At 40.9% G+C, this 24,454-nt stretch overlaps 1 protein-coding gene across 4 annotated transcripts in view; it reads right to left on the bottom strand.

Moving 5' to 3' along the window:
- DIP2B (disco interacting protein 2 homolog B) overlaps positions 1-24,454 on the bottom strand; it is a 226,174-nt gene that overhangs the window by 118,743 nt on the left and 82,977 nt on the right. The gene's annotated exons all lie outside the window — the stretch shown is intronic.

The raw sequence follows: 24,454 nt of genomic DNA, 5'->3' as shown, positions 1-24,454 counted from the left end.
CAAGAAATATGCTAGGTATTAAAGAAAGAATAGCAGATGAATGGGTAGAGAGCAGGGTTAAAAGGAACAGGAAACCAGGAGAACAAAAGTTAATCAAGGGAGAATGAGTAATTCAAAGCTGGGGGAATAAATATATGTAGTGAGGTGACACGGTAGAGCATTGTTTTCTAAAAAAGAACTTTCAGGGGCGCCTGGGTGGCTCAGTCGGTTAAGCGTCTGACTTTTGATTTTGGGTCAGGTCATGATCTCACGGTTGGTCGTGAGACCTGCTCTGGGCTCTGTGTGGAACCTGCTTGGGATTCTCTCTCTCCCTCTCCCCCACCCATGAACCTGTGCACTCTCTCTTAAAAAAAAAATAAAAAATTTTAAAAAGAATTTTTTAATTAAAAAAAAAGTTTAAAGTGAAAATTTAGCATAAAAAGTAAGTTGCACATTAACATTTACAACATTGATGGACACAGATTTGAAACCACGAGTGGTGAATGTCATTTGCCTTTCACCTCAGCACAGGACTGATGGAGTCGATGGTGGGGAGGTAGCAGGGCTCACTGAGGGGCGTAAGCAGGGGAGTGACACAGGCTACACGGTGCAGCAAGTTAGTTCACTCTTCCTGAGGAGAGTGAGATCAAGGGCAGAAGCCAGAGAGACTACCTGTTACCCTTATGCTACTACCTACAGTGATCTGGGCAAGTTAGGAGTAGCTTAAAGACAGTGGTATAAGGGATGAAAAGAAGTGAATAAATTAAGAGAGATATTAGGGAGAAAGACTGGACTGGATGGATATGGGTGAGAAGGTTTCTGGCAGATGGTAGTGCTATTCCATGACAGAGAAATACAGCAAGAAATGCAAGTTTGGCGGGCTAAAGAAAACCGGAGTTGAGCTTAGGAGAGGCCCATGAAACACACAAAAGGACATGTCCAACCAGCAACTGGATATGTGGATCTAGAACTCAGGAAAGAGGAGACAGTTTTGGAACAATCAGGATATAGCTGAAAAATAAACTATTACCATCTTTTCGGAGTAATGTGGCAATTTCTATCAAAATTTTGATTCACCACCTGCCTTTTTAGAATTTATACGATGACAATATGCACACAGGTGACAAAAATCAAGTAAGAATATTGCCTGACTCATTCTTTATAAAGAAAACACTGGAATGAATCTGGATGCTTACATCATAGACCATCTATACCAGTGGCTTTCAACTGGGAATGATTTTGTTCCCCAGGGGAGAACTGACAATGTCTAGAGATATTTTTGTCACAACCAGAGGGAAGGGATGCTACTGGCATTTAAGGGATAGAGGCCAGAGATGCTGCCAAGTGTCCTGCAACGCACAGGACAGTCCCACAATGAAGAATTAGCCAGTCCAAAATGTCAATAGTGTTAAGGATAAGAAGCCCTGGTCTACATAATACTAGGCCGGTATTCCAAATGCACTGGCACAGGAAGATATCTAAAATACAGAAAGGGTAAAAACGCAAGTTGCAGAACAGTGAGTATAATAGGATCTAATTTTGTAAAAAATAGCAATAGGTATGTTTGCATATATACAGAAAATAGTCTGGAAGGCTATACATACATTAAATAAATGTTTACCCTTTGGGGAACGGGAATATGAGGGGTTTCACTGGTTTTACATACTTTAACAAAGTTTGATTTAAAAAAAACAAGACCGAATGATCTGCATAATCTCAAAAATATTTTTTTCATTAAGAACGAATGGTTCTATAAATACGTATTTGTAAACACAATAAGATGGTCACAGTGTGTGTGTGTGTGTGTGTGTGTGTGTGTGTATACATACATATATATAACAGGGAAAAAGCAAGATAGTAAACAGTTAACACAGTATATTCAATTTTTTGAATAATGATATTTTTACACATACAAATGTATACATAAAGAAAGTCTGGAGTTTTATGCACCAAAATATTAACAGTGGTTAGCCACGGCTTGCAAAGTTATGACTGGTTTTAGCTTCTTGTCCTTTTTGCTTATCTGTATTTTCTTACTTTTCTATAATGAACATCCACTATTTCAAGAAACAATAAATATTCAAAAGTACAATCACAAATACTTATTAGACTATACAAGTTTAATCACAATGGCCCTTCATCTCTGGTCTTCTAGGGACATAAGGGAAACCCATAGTGCATTTTTTGGAAATAAAAACCAAACCTTGTCAATTAGCAAAGCGAAGGGTTTAGGTAATCCCCAACAATACACACAACTAACAGAGATGTGGGAGCCTACCAAGGAAAAAGAGGAAATCAAGTCTTTTATTGCAAAAGAAACAATGGAGCATTCTCCTGCCCCATTTCCCCCTCACAAGCTTCCCTACCTCCACTGTACATACACATCCCACTCCCTGAAGGGCACAAAGACCACTTCTGCTGGCTCAGAACACATCTGATAAAGTAAAAGGCCTTTATAAGCTTTCTTCAGGGTTTAGAGTCTCAATCATTCACTGTCAGTAACTGATTGTGGGAAGGACTGGTAGACTTGGGATCTTGGACATTCATCAACGACTAACCATCTTGAGTTTTGAAAAAAGTCAATCAATGGGAGTCTAATTCAGTCATGACAACCAGCTCCATTAGATCCAGAAATGAGCAAAGACATTAAGGAGACCCAGAAGATGAACTGCGATGAGAATGTGAGGACTGTGGTGATGAGCCTTTAAAATGCCCTCCCCCTTTTCTAGGACCACAAGAACCTGCTCAAAAGCCACCTCCTCTGTGACACCTGCTGCAACTTCTAAGTCACTTCTTCCTGGTGCCCCTTCAACTCTGCACTGATAGCACTTAGCACATCGCTGGCATTTTAATTGTTTACACATCTGTGTTCCTACTAGACTGTGCACTTGAGGGCAGGGATTGTGTCGTGTTCATCTCTGTAGCCCGCCCACAGCCTGGCACAACAGACACTTGCTGAATGAATGACTGAATGAATTAGTAAGGTGGAGGCAGTGAGAGAATAACAAATCAAAGAGACGTGTGTACTTGGGTGGAAAACTGGAAATGGGAGAAACAGCAGTCTTTACATTAGCAGGAGCTGAAAGGCCCAGGGAGAGAAATCTAGTGAACCAAGTTTTTTGAAACTTGGCAGCTAGACTTCAAAGGTGACCAGAAAAGCAGCACTCGGCCTGCCTGAAGAGAGGAATACATAAAATCACTGGGCACTAAAAAAAAAAAAAAAGTACATAAAATCACTGGGCACGAAAAACTGAAGGAACTCCACCAGATACTGATGGATCCCTTAGCCAGGGGAGGGCAAGACCTGACTGAAGGAATTCAGTTAGCACACATAACTGAGTCTGTTAGTCTACATTTCTGTCATTGCCCACCTTCAGCCTGCCATTCTCACCACCAGGAGTTAACCAGTGTTTGCTGCGCCAAAGCAACATTTTCCAAACACCCAGTTTTTGAGAATCACCTGAAGGACTTGTAAAAATACAAATTCCTGGGCGCCTCCCATGAAGATTCCGACTCACTAAGTCTCGATTAAGACACAGATACTTGCAATTCTAACCAGTGCCTTCCGATGAGTCTTTAAAAAATCAAGCAGGTCTGGAAATCACTGCACTGAAGAATCACGTCTAGAGCGTGCTGGGCGGTTCTGCTGACTTAATGTGAGGAGGGGACAGGAGAAGAGAGGAAGAATGTTGTCTTGGTGGTAACAGAACCTCAGGGGAGAGCAGGAACCTCGGGAGCTCGAAGACACTCAGTCACACCATAGGCATTCTTACTCAGGACAGATTTTCTGCCATCTGGCATATAAAACAAAAAGGAGTGCCGTAACTATACCTGTATAAAATTTGCATTAAAACGGCACAGATCTAAGTTAAACCTGTCGTTCAAGTTTTTTGAGAGCTAAACAAATAAAGAGAGGATTAGCTTTCCCTTGCCACCAGGGTAATGTTATTTCTCCACCCACATACTCACACAGAAGAGCAGCCACTCGCAGGGATTCACAGACCCCCCACCCCCCACCCCGGCAGGCGTGGAGGCACGCAGCCTGTAAGAAGATGCAGGGACCCACATGACTCAGGACTGCCCAGTTGCTCTGGCACAGTCACGGCTACGATACTGAATAGCTGACACCAGACAAATGGAAAGATACATATGTGAGGCAGAAACTAAGGGAAATACATTCCCAATTTCTCTCCTCGCCTAGCTGGGATCAACGAAAGCAGCTTGGCACAGGCAGCCCAGGAATCATCTTTAAGCAGAGTGAGGAGGGGGCTGGCAAGAGGTGTGTGAGAGCCACTAGCCACCCAAGCCTCTTGAAGGTCAGCAGTGAGAGGAGGAGGAGTCCTACAAACGGGTCAAGCCATTTGAATGTATATTTGCACCGGTGAGGTGGTTTGGTGCTATGGTTAGCACTTCAGAGTTTGTGTCAGACAGAACTACATCTGGAGCACGGCCTTACCATGTCCTGGCTTTTTGGCTCTAGATGGGTTTTACTTGCCCCTCTGATAAATCTCGGTGTCCATGTGTGTAAAATGGTTAACAGTAATCTCTGTCTTGCAGTTTTTATGGTGATTCAGACTACCTGGTATGGGGTCTGGGCTATATAACAAACTTTTACCGAAAGCCTACTGAAGCCTACTACTGGCCAGGTGGGGATCGGGGCCAGCAGCTATGTTGCAAAGAGAGAAGAGGAAGGCAAGCAACAATGCTAAGAGTCCATAATTGAGTGCTGTGGGAGAGATGCACACCAGACACAGTATGGAACCCAGAGGAAGCATCATGATCTCTGCCCGGGTAGGGAAAGGAAAGCTTTAACAGAGCAGGTGACATTCTGGGTGGGGTGTGGCCTTTCATTCTAATATCAGAAATATGACATAAACTCCTAATGATGCAGCCACCTAGTGGTTTGCCCTGCGGCTGACTGCTCTGTATGGATATGGCCCTGTTTGATGGTTCCTGCACGATTTAACCTGTCAGAGAGAAGCAGAACAATGCTCGGTAATTTTCAGAGATGACCTTGTACGCACCCTGAGCAAAACAAACACGGGGTTTGGGAACTTCTGGAGGGTCACCAAATGGTATGTATGTAGAATCTTGATGGACGGAGAGCAAGGGTTACAGTTTCAGCCATAAACTCTTTCTGCTCCAACGGAAATAAAAAGGTAGGTGCCACCACAGCCCTGCCTTAAACTCATACCGATTCAGTCAGAGGTGGCAGTGGCTTGGGGGACTTTGGGAGGTCACAAAAACTTTTTTGAGCACCGAATGGATGATATCCAGAGTGTCAAACAAAGAGGAAAAAAAGAGTATCTATGTCTTTAAGAAGTTCCGGTCTAATGGGATGCCCGGGTGGCTCAGGCAGTTGAGCCTCCGATTCTTGAGTTCGTTCACCTCAGGCCATGATCACACAGTTTGTGAGACTGAGCCCCATGTCTGGCTCTGCACTGACAGCGTGGAGCCTGCTTGGGATTCTCTCTCCCCCTCTCTTTCTGTTGCTCTCTGTCTCTCAAAAATATATGAACTTTAAAAAAAAGTTCCCAATATAAACAAATAATTACAATAAAAGTGGCAAGCGCTACGCTAAAGATCACGTAAAAGATTCTATGGGAACAGAAAAGAGTGGTGATAAGGAATAATAATAACACTCTAAGAATAAGTAAATAACAACAATACTCATCGAGGGCCTACTATGTAACAGTCTCTGTCCCGAGAGCCTCGCAACATCCCTTATAAAGTGATATTTTTATCAGTCCCATATAATAGGTGAGGTTACCGAGCCACGAAAAGTTTCAGCTACTTGTCACAGTCAGACCCAGTAGGCGCTGTAATCAGGATCTGAACCCAGGCAGTCCTGCCTCCAGGGCCCCTCCTCTTAAATACTACCCTATCATCATTTTTCAGAGAGAAGCTCCAGCTCTAGCCTCGGAAAGACTGGGAAGACTTCACAGTCTCTTAGGCTGGGTCCTGAAGGAGGACTGTCAGGACTGTTCTCAAACCCACAGCTGCGGAAGACAGCACCATACCTGGGGCAACAGAAGGACAGAAAAGCTGTGAACGCAATCTCTGAGGAACAGACATTGGCCCTACAGTGGCTCCTCCGGGCCCTGCTGCCTCGGGGGATTCCACCGTCCGGGCCTCAACAGGGACTCTTCAGATACCTGGTTGAAATGGGCTGACATTTATCTCACGGGGCATCGATTTACTTCCTTCTTAACTAAATGCCACTATATAATACAACCAGCATTCTAACTTTTCATAATATTCTGACAGCAATTCGTCTGAGTTGCCTAAAACTCCCCTTCAATAAACAGAAAAGACATCATTACTACAGAACAAGAAACAGAGGTGAAAAGGTAAATGTCTGGCTTAAAGATACAGAGCTAGGCAAGCATCTGGGTCTCTGGCCTTTTCTTATTGTTCTTTGTCCATTGTTTACTCGTAGGTGGCCCCCAAATCAGATGCAATAAAAGTATAAAACTAATCTATTGTTCATAAAATGAATAACATGAGATAAACAATTTTTCTGACTCACTCCAAAATATAGATGACTTTCCAGAAGGCATTAAAAATCCACCCCCATCCCCCATCTCCCACCCCCCAAGCAGAACCCTGCATGAATTGTGTCTTTTAATTATCTTTTAAATGAGACAGCCAACTGTGGAAACCCTGTCCAACTGCAGTTTAAAAACAATCAGCAAAAAGTCATTATACATCATTACTAAGTATTCAGCTAACAGAAAATGTGGCCTTTTTTTGTTGTTTAGGAGTAATTAGGAGGGAAAGAAATGAGAAACTAAGAAGAAAAACTTCGAGAGTCATCACCTTCTAATCTACAGCTGTAGCTAATAACCTATTCTATCCTCTACATGTAAATCTTAGGCCAGGAAGGTGGTACATATTGGCTATGGCTGGAGATGGGGACTAGGACGGGGCTATAGCCATTTATACATAAGGAATGGAAGCAGACACATAGAAAAGAGCCAGAAATATAGCTGAGAATGTGATGGAGGCAGATCTTAGCAAAATTTTAAAAGGCAGAGGGTTTGGATGCATCCAGGAGACGCTGGCTACAAGACAAAGAACAATTTTTATTAATTTTTATCATGTTCGCCTTAAAACAATTCTATTCAGTGAATTACATATACCTGTCACCCATCCTCCAAATATCCCCCTCCCTCCGCTTCCAGAGGTAATATATAAAGGCTCACAACAAATATACATTTTTTCCCCCAAAAGCACTGTTTTTATGTACACAGAGTCCTAACCACTTCAGCGGCAGGAGGAGTGGGAGAGGTTCATGGCCACACAGAACAATGGCCTCACCCCTTAAACCAGCCATGGGGTTTTTTGGCCTTTGTCTTTCCCCAGTTTTCTGGCTATATCTGAATTGAAACTGGCCAACAGGATTCTAAAGAATTAAAAACCTTGAATTATTTTTTAAAAACTCCTTGTAGTTTCTTTCTACACATATGTAGAATTAATCTTATGTTGAGAGAAGGGTGAAAGCTACAATATACCCAGTTTAGCCAGAAAGAAATCTGTTAAAATACTTCAATCTGTTGAAAGAAGATGAGAATTTTTATTTTAATCTAATTTTTTTGGAAAAAAAAAATCAGTGGTTCTAAAAGTCTTCCATTGGCAGCCTACAAAAGCTATAGTTTTATCTTCTTTTAACTCAAACTTGCTAATCTTACAAAAGATTTTCAAGGAAATTAACTTCAGGACATTCAAATTTCCATTCTCAGTAGACGTCCTCTCACCTCATTTAGGACAATAACTAGACATTTTCCATGTCAAGAACTTGAGAATAAGCCCAGATTGCTTTCTTCCAAAACGCAAATCATGGAATTGTTTTGGCTGCACAGTTCTGTTTTCTAGGTCAAATATACATGACTTCTTACAGATGGTATTTCACCTACGGCATCAAGCAAGTTCAAACAAATAAAAAGCAACAGAGTAAAGCCCTTGAAACACACTGAGAAACTGAACTCTAAGCCTGACTACATCAGCAGGCAGCTGCCTCGATTAATCCACCTAATGCAAAAGGTATGTTCATTTGTCCATTAGAAAAACTATGTCTGCAAATAAGAAATTTGCTATACAAATGCCCCGAATGTCTAAACAGAGCAGGAGGAATCCCTGAGATGGTTCGGCAGGTAGAAAAAGCGTGGGTTCTAGCATGAGGCGGGTCTGGGTTTGGACCCTGAGTCTTCCAATTTCCTGGCTCCATGACAAGTTACTGAACAAGTCGGCCTCAGTTTCATAATAGGTAAAACTGGAATAACTCCTAGCTTTAGTGCTTATGATGAGTCTTAAATGAGAATAAACGCAAAAGTCCCTGGCACATAAGCACACATTCAACTAGTTTTAGCTGACACCACTCCAGCCCTAGCCCCACCCTTAAGTCCCAACAATAGCTTTATCCTTAAAAGGGTTATCTAGAAAATTCTGGTTTAGTAGGTTCTCTTTAACAACAACAGCAGCAGCAACAACAACAACAACAGAGGAGAGAGTGAATTAAGTGTCCCTCTAAAGACACATCAGGGTACGAGATCTTTAGCAATAAGAGCCAACAAAATGAGTTACTTTGGGCTAACAGTCTAAAAGAAGGAAAGCTGACATCAAAGAGGAAGTACAAATATCTAAACCAGAAGTGAGTAGAGATTAGTTTAAACGAATATATGTAAATTTGTGTAAATAAAATAGTGCCACTGTGCACAAAACAGGATTATAAGCATCTAACTATGGGTGCTGTGATGATTTAGGGCTAAAACTGCAAATGCCTAGGAAAAAAATCCTAGAAAAAGTGAGGGGGAGTGATTTTCTTTATCATTTCTTTACCTTCCTTTTATCTTTATTTTTCCTCAGAAAAACCAGATAACTGTTTCTTTTGAGAACAGCTAGGTATATTCAGTTGCTCTACCTTACTACCTGTCTCCACCAGCATCATTTTTAAAAACGGCATAAGCAATAACATCGACACCAATCACTGAAACTGAAGTAAATAGGTCATGCGCCAAGCATTCCTTATCAATGGTATAGAAAAAAATAACACCCGCTCAAAACCTAAGTATGTCATCTTGCAAATGCAGAAATAAAGCGAAAATTTAAAAAAAAAAAGATGAAGAATTTTGTTGGTAGCCGATTCATACTGGAAACCAAAGATACACAGGGAAAAACAGAAGTACAGAACCGCTGCTGGTACGCAGATCACAAAATAAGCAGCTCGTGTGGGGTCAGCGGAAAGGGCTTTCCCAGTGAGGCAGAAAACAGATTATCTGTACGCGTTTGGCACAGATTTAGGATCTCAGATTCCAGGCGTCAGGAGATACGTTCTCTCCAAACCAGCTCTTTGGGTCCTGGGCAAGCCACTATACTTCTCCGGGCCTCGCTTTCCTCATGTGTAGGAAGGAGGATCCAGTGAGCATTAAATCTAAGGCTGCTAATGTGTGATGAATGCCACTTGCCTGGCATGTGTGGCAAGTCAAAACCGAAGAAAGATATCCAGTAGCCATATGATAGATGAGCTCCAGGATAGATATATAGATTGTCAGCATCAGCGTAGGAGGTGGTAAGTGAGGGCCTGAGTGTGAATGATATCATCAGAAGGAATGCAGTGTGAGAGGAGAAGGCAGCCAGAAAAGGAATCTGGGAGAAAACTAACATTTGAAGAATGAGCAGAGGAAAACGAGATGATACTGGGGCACAGCAGGGAGACCAGGAGGGAATGGAGAGAGAGAGGAGGGAGACGGAAAGAGAGAAGGAGAAAATAATGTACTGTCACAGATGTAAAATAAGGATAGAAAAATACCTGCTGCATTTGACGACTAGATCAACAGTGGTCCAGACAAGAACAGCTTTAACAGAACAGTAAAAGAAGGCAGAATATTGGATAGTACTGAAGAATGGATAAGAGGTGAAGTGAGAGTAATAGATTTTTTTCTTTCAGCATGTTTTGTTATAAAGTGAATGAGATATGGGGAAGTCTACAAGAGGCTACAAAGTCAAGGAGAGTGAGTCTTTGACTCGACCAACAAATACTAAGGGCTTCCTACCTACAAAGCACTACTTCAGGGGTAGGAGACAGAAGAGAACAGACATGGTCCCCAAATTTAGCCATGGTAATGAAGTTCATAGTCTCTTCGAGCACAGAGAGACATCCAAAACCAATCATATAATTAGTGACAAGTGGGATAAGGGCTACAAAGAAGTTGTCCAGGGGGGCTGAGAGACCCCCGATTAAGAGACTGTGGCAGGCACACTGCTCAATGCCACTGCAGGTTCCAATCCCGGACCCGACCTAGCCTGGGCAGCTGGGGAAGTGACATTTAAGCTGAGACCTAAAAAAACCAGTTATGTCTAAATATTTTGAAAATGAAACAGGAGCTGGGGGCAGGAGGGCTGTGGACCTGCACTGGTATGCTAAGCATATCCACCCCTCCCCCCACCACCACCACCCAGACGATGAATGGGGTGGGTCTGGGCAGGAGCACAGCTGAAAGCCAGGGCAGTGCAGCAAGTGGGGTGATACGAGGTTCTGGAGACAGCGGGAGCCCAGATCCTGCAGGGCCCTCAATACCATTCCAAGAATTTGGGATTTTACTACAAATGAGAGAGAAAGCCATCAAAGGCTTTTAAGCAGGGGAGGAAGGTGATCAAATAGAGCAAAGGAACAAGGTATCTGATAAAGACTAAAATTCCTGCAAAGATTAGAAGGAATAAGATCCAGAGCTGGGGCCTGGGTTCCCTCATGGGTTAGCTCCAGGGCTTCTGAACCTATGCTGGGAATGTGGTATGTGTCCTCCATCTGTGAGCGCTTTACGGGCGTGGAGATGTTTATCCTCAGCCCCTGGGCCAGCCAGGCAGAGCTTACAGGAGCTGGAAACCTGGGGCAGTCACCTCAAGTAGGCAAACAGACTTCTTATCCTGTTGTATTGAACAAATATCATCAGTTTCTGTGTTTGTCAAGATGTATGAAAGACTGGGGGTGCCTAGGAGGCTCAGTTGGTTAAATGTCCGACTCTTGATTTCAGCTCAGGTCATGGTCTCCTCACGGTTCGTGAGTTTGAGCCCTGCATGCGGCTCCGCACCGACAGCCCTGAGCCTGCTTGGGATTCTTTCCCTTTCTCTCTGCCCCTCCCCTGCATGCACTCTCTCTCCCTTTCTCTCTCTCTCAAATAAATAAATTTTTTAAAAAAGATGCATTAAAGACTGGAAGTATGGTCAGACTTTAGTATCTCTTCCTCTAAGAAAGGAAATAAGGGTGAATAAGTAAGTACAGCTGTTGGGGGAGTACAGGGAACAGGGCAGAAGGCAACAGGACTCTGGTCTGATAATCTATAAATTTCTTTCTGGGGAGGAACCACAGTAAAAGTTTTCATCCATTTCCCCCTCTGAATTCATTTAGTATTTATCTCATGCCAGGTACCATTCATCTAAAGCATTAACGTGAGTATTGACTCATTTAATCTTCAAAACAATCCCATGCGGCAGTATTATTAGTCCCAGTTTTGTCCCAGTTTTCAGGTAACAGAGTGAGGCACAGGCAGATTAAGTGACCTGCACGAGGACACACACTGGGAGATGTAGCTTCAAACCTGACAGTCTGGCTCCAGTGTGCAAGCTCCGAAACCACCACTGAAAGCTGCCTCTCTAAGGTACTTTGCTGAGAGGGATGGAGAGCTGGAGGAGAGTAAAGACACTGAGTTGCCACCAGACGAAAGGGAGGCAACATGCTCTGAAGCTGATACAGACTACACTCTGGGCTCTGCCAGTTAGTTGTTAGCCAGCCGTGTCTGAAAAAGCTAGTTAACCTCTCTAAGCTTCAATTACCTCAACTGTAAAACAAAGATAATGGAACCTAACTCGATGTTACAAGGATTAAAAAGATAACATAAGCAAAGTTCTTGGTTCCTGGCACAGAGTAATAAGCACTCAAGGACACCTGCTACTCTAATGGCAGAGGGAATTAATGAAAGAAATGGAGAGTGTGCCAGGCACTGCTGAGGGTCCAGGGAGACAAGAACAGAACTTCTAGCGGCACTCATTTCCAGTTTTGTGATTTTCCCTAGCGGGAAAAATTTCACTGCGGGAAGGCTGCTGCTGCTTTGAATAATTTAGAGCTGGGGTTTACTAGGAAAGGAGAATGGAAGGAAGGAAGGAAGGATGATGGGATCCAGGCTAGCAAGTATTTATTCATCAATAACCAATCAACCAGCAATAAATGCTTGGTGAATAAATGATGTGCAGTACTATCAACCTAACTTCTGTAACTTTTTAAAGCTTCTAGGGGAGGGGCGCCTGGGTGGCTCAGTCGGTTAAGCGTCCGACTTTGCTCAGGTCATGATCTCACGGTCCGTGGGTTCGAGCCCCGCGTCGGGCTCTGGGCTGACAGCTCAGAGCCTGGAGCCTGTTTCGGATTCTGTGTCTCCCTCTTTCTCTGACCCTCCCCTATTCATGCTCTCTCTCTCTCTCTCTCTGTCTCAAAAATAAATAAATGTTAAAAATTTTTTTTTTTTTTTTTTTTTTTTTTTTTTTAAATAAAAATAAATAAATAAATAAAGCTTCTAGGGGAAATACAGTCAGGATCCATCTTGGGTTGGCTGATCACATCACCCTCAGGAAGAAATGACAGGATTCCAAATGGAGAAAGCTGAAAGGAATTGGGCAAGGGAGGTCTGGAGGGTATACAAAGGTTCCCTGCCAGGCCAGTTCTCCTTTCCTGCTTCCCACACCTGCTTTTCTCTTCTCACTTTGAACCTATTAAAAACAAAACAGCAAAAAAACTATTAAAGACAAAAATCATGGAAAGGTGATAAAGAACAGAGAAGACTGAAGATCATTTTATGTTTTAGAAAAAACACTAAAAATTGAAAATTTCCTAGGCCTCATAAAGGTCCAGGGGAGGAGCAGAGACAGTCAGTGAAGGGATTATTATTGGTGTGGGGAGCAGCTCTGGGGGACCTGGTGGAAGTTGTGGAGGTGGGGGGGGGGGGGTCAGGTCTCTTGGAAGAGAGATCAAAGGGATGGATTACTAAGGGAAGAGGCAGAGGGAGGCAGAGGGAGGCAGAGGGAGAGGAAAAGCAGAAAACCATCAGACGCAGTAGTGGAGAAAAGGGAGTTCCTAAATCCAACAGGGTCCACCCTGGATCAAACACTCATAAAAGACAGCCAGATGTTGCCACCAGTTCCTCTTTTCCCAGGGCAAAATTTAAAATAACTAAGTGGTGGTCACTATTTTTAAAGATTAAACAAAAACAACCCACACCCCTCAATGCAGTCTCAGGAAAAGAATAAATGCTCAATGTTAATAATCCTCAGGAATAGAGAGGCTCCCTGAGCAAGGGTAGGAAAACAAGCAAAAAGAACAAAAATGAACTTGCAGCCACATAATATGCAAAAGAAAGCTGTCGAGGCATTTCGGTAGTCCAAGAGCTGATGTTCTTAGCAGGGGAAAAAAGTAGAGTGAAAGGATGAAATATGATGAACTGCTTAGAGATTTTTATAAATGACTTGTAATTTCATAAACACCTATCCACCAATGTTTAGGAGATGTAACTTTCGATTTGGCTGATAAAGTATGGGGTGTGTGTGTGTGTGTGTGTGTGTGTGTGTGTGTGTGTGTGTGTCTATTGTTCCCCTAGAGATATTTAAACCTCCAATATCATTACCAAAAAATCCACCTCTTTCCTGTAGTTTCACTTGAAGCAAAAAAAAAAAAAAAGAAAAAAGAAAAAAACAATAACAAATTCCTTCCTAAAATAGCAAAGACAACAATGAGAGGAATAATACTTCAGAGTTTGAACAGATATTTCCTGTACTTCACTCAATGTACGAATCACAATCAAAATTAGGAATTAAAGGGAAAAAAACACCACGACTGCCACATACCCCCAATGACAACAAAAAAACAAGTATAGCATTCTTTGGCCACACTTGCCCCTCAAACAGCAAGACACCACCTCACGTCTGAATATAGTATTACAAACGAGTAAGCCCTGAATGCTGTCAATATATCAAAGGTGAATATTAAGCAGGATAAACACTTCTCATAATGACAGTGGGGGCAGTCATAAGAAAAACCATTATTCCACAATAAGTGCTAGAAATATACTCAGACTTTTTAAACACTTTATTAAAATTTTTGCATTACAAATACTGTCATTATGAATTTGAAATAATATTTCCTTATTCCCTTTCCCATTTGAAATGAGTTTTTGTAATACGGTTTTTTCAGAATGTAATTAGGATGTTTTCACAGAACATGAAAGATGAGGAAACATCAGTATAAAAAGCCAAGTATAAAAGGAAAAAAAGCCAAGCATAAGCAATCTGTGTGCCAAGGGATTTAAGGAAAGACAAGTGCCCCCATCATCTCTTCTTTTGTCTTTCACAATAGAATTTTTAGCTGGGCAAAACAACTACTGGATAAAGACCACATTTCCCAGTCCTCTCACAGCTAGGTGTGGTCAAATAACTAAGTTCTGGCCAATGTGGTACAGACAGAAAAAATGTGTTAGAATACATCCTCCCCTTTTCTCTCTTCCTGATGGCCGAACTGGGGTTTTGGCAATCAGCCATCTCTCAGACCGTGCGCTGACAGACAAATCCAAGGATGGTGAAGGAACAAGACAGAAAGAGCCTGAAGCCCAAGACTTCATGAAACAGAGTTGCCTGCCATGCTAGTGCAGACTATTACATGCCAGAGAAGTCAATTTCTATCTTGTTTAATACCTGTTATTCGGGACCTCTGTTACATACAGTCAAACCCATAATCCAACAAATACCTAATAAATGAGCTGATTTCCACTCAGTGGCAGCAAGTAACTGCTGCTACTTGATGTCCTCACCAGAACTATAAACCAGGGTTACTAAAACTTTTAAAAGTTAACTCTTATATAGGTGAAATATACTGTCACAAACTTTTCAACGTTAATCCCCTTGATAAATCTTTTTTCACACCATCTTACATCATGAGATTTTGATCTAAGCTGAATTCTTACAAAGTAAATCTGGTTTACTTACTTGAAATCAGAACACTGCAAAACAACCCTTAAACTAATGTAAAATTATCTAAGTACATACACTAAGAGTCTTGAACTGGGTTCAGCCATACATTGTGCCAGTGTTAATTCTTCTGATATTATTTCCATGAAAGGTTTTAACACAATTAAAATGGCATTTCTGCATTGTATTGTGTTTATTTTTATTCTTGAAGTTAAAACAGCAACCACTTGATACGCTAAGAGTTCCCCATCAAAATGTTATCTAAATAAACTATCAGTTAAAAATAGAAAAAAGTCTGTGTGAACACAATTCCAATTACTAATTTGCCAATTGTTGAAGAACTACAGCCTGGAAATAAGCAAGCTGTATGAGGAATGATGCTTTTCCTCTGTTTTCAAACTAAAAGCTTGCTGTACCAGAGCTATTCCAGGAAATTCTCCAAGCTTCCACCAGAGAAACTCTGCTTTTACCGATTACCCTAAATCATGCTTTAGTGTAAGATTGTGTTTGAACAAAGACCTTCACCTCGGTCAAAAAATTTTAAAACTATTGAATATATAGCTGATAGTTGTAGAGAACAGCCTTCTTTTCAGTAGTTGAAAAGAAATGCTGTCAGGTAAAGGAAAGGAAGAAAGATAGATCATTGAGGGGCACCCTCACTGGGTAGGTCAGCAGAGCATGCGACTCTTGATCTCAGGGTTGTGAGTTCAAGCCCCACAATGGGCACAGAGTTTACTTTAAAACAAAAAACAAAAAGGAGAGATCACTGGAAAGAACTGATTTGATGAAAAGAAGTAGTGATATTATCTTTAAATTTTATTATTTTTTTACATTTAAAAATGTCTGGATCTTCTATATCTGTGTGATCCTCTAGAAGTCAGATCTAGATTCTAAGCCTGGCTCATCACTTACCAGCTTTGTCTCTTTGAACAAGTTACTTAACGTTGTGGGTCCTTGTTTTTTACATCTGTAAAATGAGGAAAGCCACACTAGCTCACAGGACTGTTAACAAGATTAAGTGAGATAATGTAAGCAAACCTCCTAGCAGAATGTTTAATCCAGAGTAGACAATAATTGTTAGTTTCCCTCTCCACCCACTCTGCTCTTACCATCAACCATCAAAGTCTCAAAATGAATTACAAATGAAAGGTTCTAGTGTGGGTTGAATACCTTTTTGCAATGCGTGATATTTATGTTGTAGACTGGCTAAACACTTCTCTGAAGAAAAACATGCATTCACACAAAAATCTGTACATGCATGTTTATAGCAGCATCATTTATAACCAAAAAATAGAAAAAAAGCCCAACGTTCATCAGCTGATGAGTGGATAAACAAAATGTGATATATCCATACAATGTTAACACTTTTAACCATAAACAGAAAGGAAGCACTGCTACCTGCTGCTATACCATGGATAAACCTTGAAAGCAATATTCGAAGTCAACAAAGCCATTCACAGAAGACCGTATTTTGCATGATTCAATTTATGTGAAATGTCCAGAAGAGGGGGAGAATGGGAAGTGACTGCTAATGGATATGGGGTTTTTTTTTTGGGGGGGGGAGGGTGATGAATATGTTCTAAAATTAGATTGTAATAATGGTGGCTGCACAACACTGTGAACTTACTAAAAAATACTGAATTGTATACTTAAATGGGTAAGGGAGCTATATCTCTTAGAGCTCAATAAAGCTCTAAAAATACCAAAACACTTAGAATATACTAATTCAAAAAGATATATGCACCCCTATGTTTACTGCAGCATTATTTACAATAGTCAAGACACGGACGCCATCTAAGTATCCACTGATAAATGAATGGATAATGAGACCTTGCCCTTTGCAACAACATAGATGCACCTAGAGGAGATTATGCTAAGTGAATTAAGTCAGGGTTACCTGGGTGGCTCAGTCGGTTAAGCATCCAGTTAAGCATGTGCCTTCGGCTCAGGTCTTGATCTCACTGTTTGTGAGTTCAATCAAGCCCAGTATTGGGTGAGCCCTGCTTCTCTCTCTCTCTCCCCCTCTCTCTGCCCCTTGCACTTGCACCCTCTCTGTGTAAAAAAAAAAAATTTAAAAATTAAAAAATAAAATGAAGTAAGAGAAGTCAGAGAATGAAGTCGGAGACAAATGCCATATGATTTAACTTATATGTGGAATCTAAAAAAACAAAACAAATGAACAAACACACAAGCAGAAACAGACCCAGGAGTATAGAGAACAAAGTGAGGTTGCCAGAGGGGAGGGAAGGATGGGCAAAATGGGTGAAAGGCCATGGGAGGTATACAGGCTTTCAGTTATCGAACAATAAGTCACAGGATGAAAGGTAGAGCATAGGAAATACAGTCAATAATATTGTATAATAATAGCATTGTATGGTGACAGACGGTAGCTATACTTGTGAACGCAGCATAACGTATAGAGCTGTCGAATCTCTATGTTGTACACCTAAAACTAATGTAACATTGCATGTCAACTACACAATTAAAAATTAAATAGGGGAGCCTGGCTGGCTCAGTTGGTGGAACATGCAACTCTGGATCTCAGGGTTGTAGGTTCAAGCCCCATGTTGGGCATAGAGATTACTTAAAAAATAAAATCTTTAACAAACAAACAAACAAAAATAAAGGCTGGATACAAACAACAACAACAACAACAACAAATTACACTGCATCTAAAATTTAATAAGCCAAATCACAGCTATTCAAAATATACTAGTCATCTGGAAAATACATTGTGGGCATGTGTATTTAAATTTCTAAGTCACGTATAGGAACTTTTAGCAGTCTGCCATGTTATTTATTTCTATTCATTACATTTCATGGATGCCTTATCTAGTTTTCATCTAAAACTGTATCAGCTTTGTATCCTACTTGGGAGAACTGAGAAGAGCCGCTCAATTTTCTACAGCTTAATTCTCTTGTGGAATGCTGATATATACTCTTTTCAAACAAAGTGAATACTTTGAGAGTGACCACACATGAGAACATAAAGCAAGTTACAAAATTTTCAAAGAACTGGTATCATACAGACCACTTCATCTGTCAACCATGTAACCAAGTTATAAATCAGTAAAAGATAACTTTTTTTAAGCCCAGCCATAAAAAATGGACTTTTGCTGTGCCATTTTGAGTTCATAGTATACTATCACTTGAAGTTATTAGCATGTAAGAAAATGGGCTGAGGTTGGATATATGTTTGCTTACTGCCAACGGATTTCCTCGTTATGTTTAATACATTTGTTTCTCAAAAAAAAATGTATATAATCAATCATATTTAGAAGCATTAGAGAATTTGCCATTTGAAGGATTCATGGAGTAAATCTATCTGTATTATAATTATTGCCTAATTCATCCGTAGCTAATTCTTTCTTTCAAAAGCTTATTCTGTATTTAGCAGAGTGTTCACTGTACTATCATTATCTAGGAGAGTACAACCCATCAGGAGCTTGCATGAGATGCAAAACAATGCACAGAAAGGAATTCGGTTCTCTGGTCAGTGCCAAGGTCAACATTTCCCCCAGTGTTCTAATTCAGCAAGCCAAGGACTGGAACCAGTCCATGGCTTTATCATCATTGGGGATTTATCCTTGAGCAGTTCCTGAGAAAAGGCCTCCACTGGGTCCTATCCCGGCAGAAAAATGGGGCCAGGCTTTAATCACCCAAGGGGACCAACTAGCTTTAAACTCTGAAATAACGCCAATTACCTTCCTCATGGTTAAAATGGCGTACCCAGTTATAACTCTTCCTTCTCCTTTCCAGGCTCAATGTCACTGACCGATGTGAGCCTTTTGAAAAAGACTCAGTTCCCAACTACTGTATTTGCTTCTTATTAGACTAGGCAGTCGTCAGACAGAGACAAAGCTACGCATCCATTTCCTGCGCTGTGATATTCTCTCTTCCCAATTCCTGCATTCTGCCTGGGCCTCTTTTCCAACCTGGACATATCGTCTGGATACTACATGCTTTGCTACTTTATAAAAAGGCATGACTTTGTCTTTTCCCCTTTATATCTGTATCATTTGTTTATTTGCTTGAAAAAAGTCATTTTAAATATTGAATTAAATACTGGATTTTAACTACATACCAATTATACTGCTGAGATATGTATGTATTAAATTATATAAACTTTGGTACTACCATACCATGTGAGTCTTCAAAGTCCTGCTCTATTCCTGCCTCTTTTCTTCCAACTCATAGATTCCTAAGAGGGGGGAAAAGCGGGAACTACCTCAGTAAATTAATATAAAAGCTTCAAGTTGGAAATATATGAACCTGCTCAAGGCTGACAAGGGGGATTTCCAGAACTCCAAGAGCTCCTCTGTGATCCAGTCCCTTGTGACTAATAACAAGAGTGAGAAAATTTTTGCTCTCTGATCTCAGGATCAGAATGTTCAATTATATAAACGAAGCCATAACTGTGGCAAACCAGGATAGGACTGAGCAGAGAACACGGTGAAGACGGTGCCTAGCATCAAAATTATATGCAAACAGATTTGTGTTCTTTACCGACTGGCACGAGACAGGGTAAGATTTAAGTGCCAGTATAAAAACAACAGGTTAAATACAGAGCAAGATGTAGTAAGAATGCACAGAAACATTAAGAAGGCCAACAAAAACAGCCTACAGAAGCAAGTGTTCATTGAACTGGCTAAGAGGTAAAAACTAAGTATATAAAATCACAGAATATTTTACATAAAAAATAAAAAAGCAAACAGCCTTTTAATGAAAAGGTTCTCTCTGATGAGCCTGCCTGACACGTTGTACTGTCCACATAACCATACATAAGCATGCACATACACATGTGTTAATCTCTCATTTAGCCAGTGTTGATGGCATGCTAGGAGTCAGGCACTGGTCTAGGCACTTGGGCAGTGCCGGGGCAGACAAAGATTCCCTCGTGGCGCTTCCATGTGAGGAAGAGACAGACAATAACCCATAAAGATAAGAGCTTAATTCATCCATAAATGACATTGAGTGTTAGTGGAAAGTGCTATGGAAAAAGGAGAGATTAGAAAAAGGAGCACAGTGGGGCGCCTGGGTGGCTCAGTCGGTGGGGCGTCCAACTTCAGCTCAGGTCATGATCTTGAGGCTTATGAGTTCGAGCCCCGTGTCAGGCTCTGTGCTGACAGCTCGGAGCCTGAAGCCTGCTTCAGATTCTGTGTCTCCCTCTCTCTGCTCCTTCCCCAGCTCACACTCTGTGTGTGTGTCTCTGTCTCTCAAAAATAAATAAACATTAAAAAAAAAAAATTTTTTTTTTAAGAGAAAGGAGTGCAGCATATACAGAGGATTCAGACAGAGGAGGCAGGCTGTAGTATGCAATAGGGCAAACAGAACTCATTTGAAAATGTGAGATCTGAGCAAAAGCTGAAAGAGTTAGCCACACAGACATCTTGGGAAGAGCTTTCCAGTAGACACCTTCCAGGAAGAGGAATCAGCTACACAAATCAATGAATTGAGAAATTTATATAAACATGTTTTCAACTTTAATACTAGAAGCAAATATCAGCCTTCTCCCAAACACTTGCTCATCTTTGGAAAATAATTGTCTGAGGCAGTTAAAGAAGATAAATAGGAGTGCCTGGATTTTATGGAAACATTTTTAAAAGCAAGCCTCCAATTTAAAATCTAATCAATTAAAATGGTTATCTGGGGGCACCTGGGTGGCTCCGCTGGTTGAGCGTCTGACTTCAGCTCAGGTCATGATCTCATGGTTCATGAGTTCGAGCCCCACGTCGGGCTCTGTGCTGACAGCTCAGAGCCTGGAGCCTGCTTCGAAATCTGTGTGTCCCCCTCTCTCTCTGCCCCTCCCCCACTCGCACTCTGTCTCTCTCAAAAATAAATAAACATAAAAAATTTTTTGTTAAAAAAAATGGTTCTCTGAACAGATAAGTGAATGTCCTCCTGAGCTACCCAACGGGGAGGGGGGTGGTGGAGTGAGCCCGTGGACAGCTAATGCTAGGCCAGGCTCCCAAGGCCCAGCCTCCCTGCTTCTCTGTCAGGCCTGCTCCATGTGGCTACCAGGGAGATATCATCATATGTTTCTTTCCCCACGCAGGAAGCACATCCAGTTTAGAACTGCTAACAGGGAGATTTGTTTTCTCTTTCGTAAAGTGTTATTTACACCCACATTTATACACACTGTAACAGTGGCTTTTCTGTGGAGAACAGCAATCAACTTATTCTGGTATTAATACTGCTAGTAATCAAAACAGTAAAGTCTAAGAAATATTTTGGCTTCATCAAATACTAGCTAGTAGAGGCCACAGGGCGGTTTTGGAAATCACTTGAAACATTGAAAGGTGTCTAAATTAACTGTCCTGGTCATATGTACAAGGTAGAGGGGTGGAAATGTATTTAATTCAAACAAATATGCTTCTGGAATTTACTTATCTCCCACCTGGAGTTGAATAAATGTCAACTACTAACCATCAAGAAAACAGCTCTTTCTGGTTCCATAAACTGACACCATCTCACAGCCATCTGAGGTGGCGTACTAATTAAAAACAAAGTTTCCCAATATTTCAATTTTTTTTTCCTGTTCAGTTGAGCTGCAGGAAATGGAAGCAGTTGAATGTGAATGTAAATACGGATGTCCTTACAGAACTGCTGTCATAAATTACACGACCAGGAAAAGAGCAAAACAATACAAAAGATCATAATCTCAAAATCTCCTACTGCCATCACAGAAAACAGGTAATTTTTATAGAAATGGTGTTGATGATAACACTTAAACTAATAAATAACAACCAGCGACTCTAATCTCCCTCGGCAAAGGCTATAATTACACCCTGTCAAGCTTTCTATGTTATGTTATATGGATACCTGGTTATATGAAGAAATAATAAAATCAGAACATCCCCTCAGGCAAAAACAATTGTGCAATGTCCAAGAGTCTAAAATGTTTGTATGTTTTGACCCAATAGGTCTTCTAGGAATCTATCCAAAAGAAAGACAAAAATTTGTCCACTCAATGCTCTTTTGATAGTGACCAACTATGGGGCGCCTGGGTGGCTCAGTCAGTTAAGCGGCCGACTTCGGCTCAGGTCATGATCTCACAGCCCGTGAGTTCCAGCCTCGCGTCGGGCTCTGTGCTGACAGCTCAGAGCCTTGAGCCTGTTTAGGATTCTGTGTCTCCCTCCCTCTGACCCTCCCCGCTCATGCTCTGTCTCTCTCTGTCTCAAAAATAAATAAACGTTAAAAAAAAAATTAAAAAAAAAAAAAAAAGATAGTGACAAACTGCGAAAAATCCAAAGTTCAACAACTGGGAACAGTTTCAAATTTATTTTGGAATATTACGTATCTAGCAAAAAAGACATTTACTAAGAATTCCTGTAGCAAAAACAAACTATCTTTGTTTAGGAAAAGATCTTTTTGAATATACAAGGTAGATGATGTAAATGATATAAAATGATCTGGTTGGTGATCTGGTTCCATTCTTAACTAGCTCTGTGACTTTAAGCAAGTCATTTCCAGCCATCTGTTAAGTGCCCTCACCTGTAAAGTAGGGATATGAATATCCAACATATCTACCTCACATATGTGAGGACCAAAGCAAAGTAATAAGTCTAAAAACCTTTTGAAAGATGTTAGTGAAGGATCATCACCATCAAAGCTGCTTTTGAAGGAATGAGTAAAAAACAAAAAGGAGGTATGGTAGTTTATATTCTTGCTAGACAAAGGAGAAAAAGAAAACAGACTGTCTTATAAAATTACCCATTTACAGATGACCAGAGAGATGCAGCAGTGGCATTCATGAAGAATCTGGAGCTGTATAAGGATACATTTTAGAGCCACGTGAGAAGCAGTTAAAAAGCCAGGTAAGGGGCGCCTGGGTGGCTCAGTCGGTTGAGCGTCCGACTTCAGCCCGGGTCATGATCTCGCGTTCCGTGAGTTCGAGCCCCGCGTCGGGCTCTGTGCTGACAGCTCGGAGCCCGGAGCCTGTTTCAGATTCTGTGTCTCCCTCTCTCTCTGACCCTCCCCTGTTCATGCTCTGTCTCTCTCTGTCTCAAAAATAAATAAACATTAAAAAAAAAAAAAAAAAAGCCAGGTAAAATAATATGTTCCAAAAGTCTCTAAGGAGGGGAGGTTGGAGGATGGATAAAGGAGGAGGGTAGTGTGTGTGAGGGACCCGAGGCAGGCCAACAAAAGGACTCCTGTTGAGATTCTCCTTAAGGGTGTAAGTCCAGGGCTAAAATTACGTAACAAAATTATGTACAAGAAGAATATGTCACGTGATGCAGGTTGGATCTACTGTTCCCAAGACACTGTCATTACCATTACCTAAATTAGGTAGATTACCCAGTTTTTATAAATTGGGATTCTTAGTTTGCCCTTACTTTAAAGAAAAAAAGAAAAAGTCCTCTGCTCATTAATGAAGAAATAGGTAGGTGTGGATGACGTGATGGTATTAAAGAAAAGAAAATAAGTCAAACTCATAATTAGAAATTCCTGAAGTTATTTCTGAATCTTACATCAGTCAGTCACAGGGCTGCTTTGGACCCAACCTGACGGAATTAAGTGTGACCACATTCTGCAAGAGTGCTCACTTCGTGCCAGTGGGATAAAGAAAACTCCAAAGGGCTGAAAACAACCAAGTCAGTAAGTAAAACCATCAAAAGAACTTTACTGTTGAGTTTGCAACCTTCTTCCTTAAATGTGAGCATTCACTTTAATACAACATATACTTTATATTCACAAAGACTGAAAAGAGAATTCTACAAGAGAAGCGGTAAAATATTATTAAAGCTCCTAATTATTAGCACAATGGACAAATTAAGAATATCACTTATATGAAACATCATAATGCTGACAAAGAATATTGAGTATAATAAGAGGCTTTTTAAACAACTGTGTTTAAATTAAAATAATTTTGGGGACACCTGAGTGGCTCAGTTGGTTAAGCATCTGACTCGATTTAGGCTCAGGTCATGATCTCAGAGTTGTGGGATCGAGCCCTGCATTGGGCTCTGCGTGGACAGCGTGGAGCCTGCTTGGGATTCTATCTCTGTCTCTCTCTCTCTCTCTCTCTCTCTCTCTCTCTCTCTCTCTCCCTCTGTTCCTTTCCTGCTTGTGCTCTCTCTCTCAAAATGAATAAATAAACTTTAAAATAATAATAATAATAATTTTTTAAGTGATTTAAGTTTTGTGGTCAAATAAATGATGGATTTCCCAATCCCAATTTGCACTATGCAGCCCTTAAAAAAATGAAGTAAATCTGTATATGCTGAAATGGAAAGTTCTCTAAGATACACTGAGTAAAAAAAGTGCAGGAGAGTTTGCAGAGTGGAGCCCCTCCTGTATAAAGAGTGTATCTCTGCATGCCTGTGCTGGCAGGATTCACAGAAGGCCAGAGAAACACTTGAGCTTGAAACCACCTATATAACAAAAAACTAATATAGATAATTTTTAAAAGGAATTAGTGGAAATTTTTACTGATCTTATATACATATCTGACTACATCTCAGATAAATAT

Source organism: Panthera leo, chromosome B4 (genome assembly GCF_018350215.1).
Source record: "Panthera leo isolate Ple1 chromosome B4, P.leo_Ple1_pat1.1, whole genome shotgun sequence".
Classification (NCBI taxonomy): domain Eukaryota; kingdom Metazoa; phylum Chordata; class Mammalia; order Carnivora; family Felidae; genus Panthera; species Panthera leo.
The sequence above is the reverse complement of the archived record's forward strand: the minus strand, read 5'-3'. Positions and strand labels throughout refer to the sequence as shown.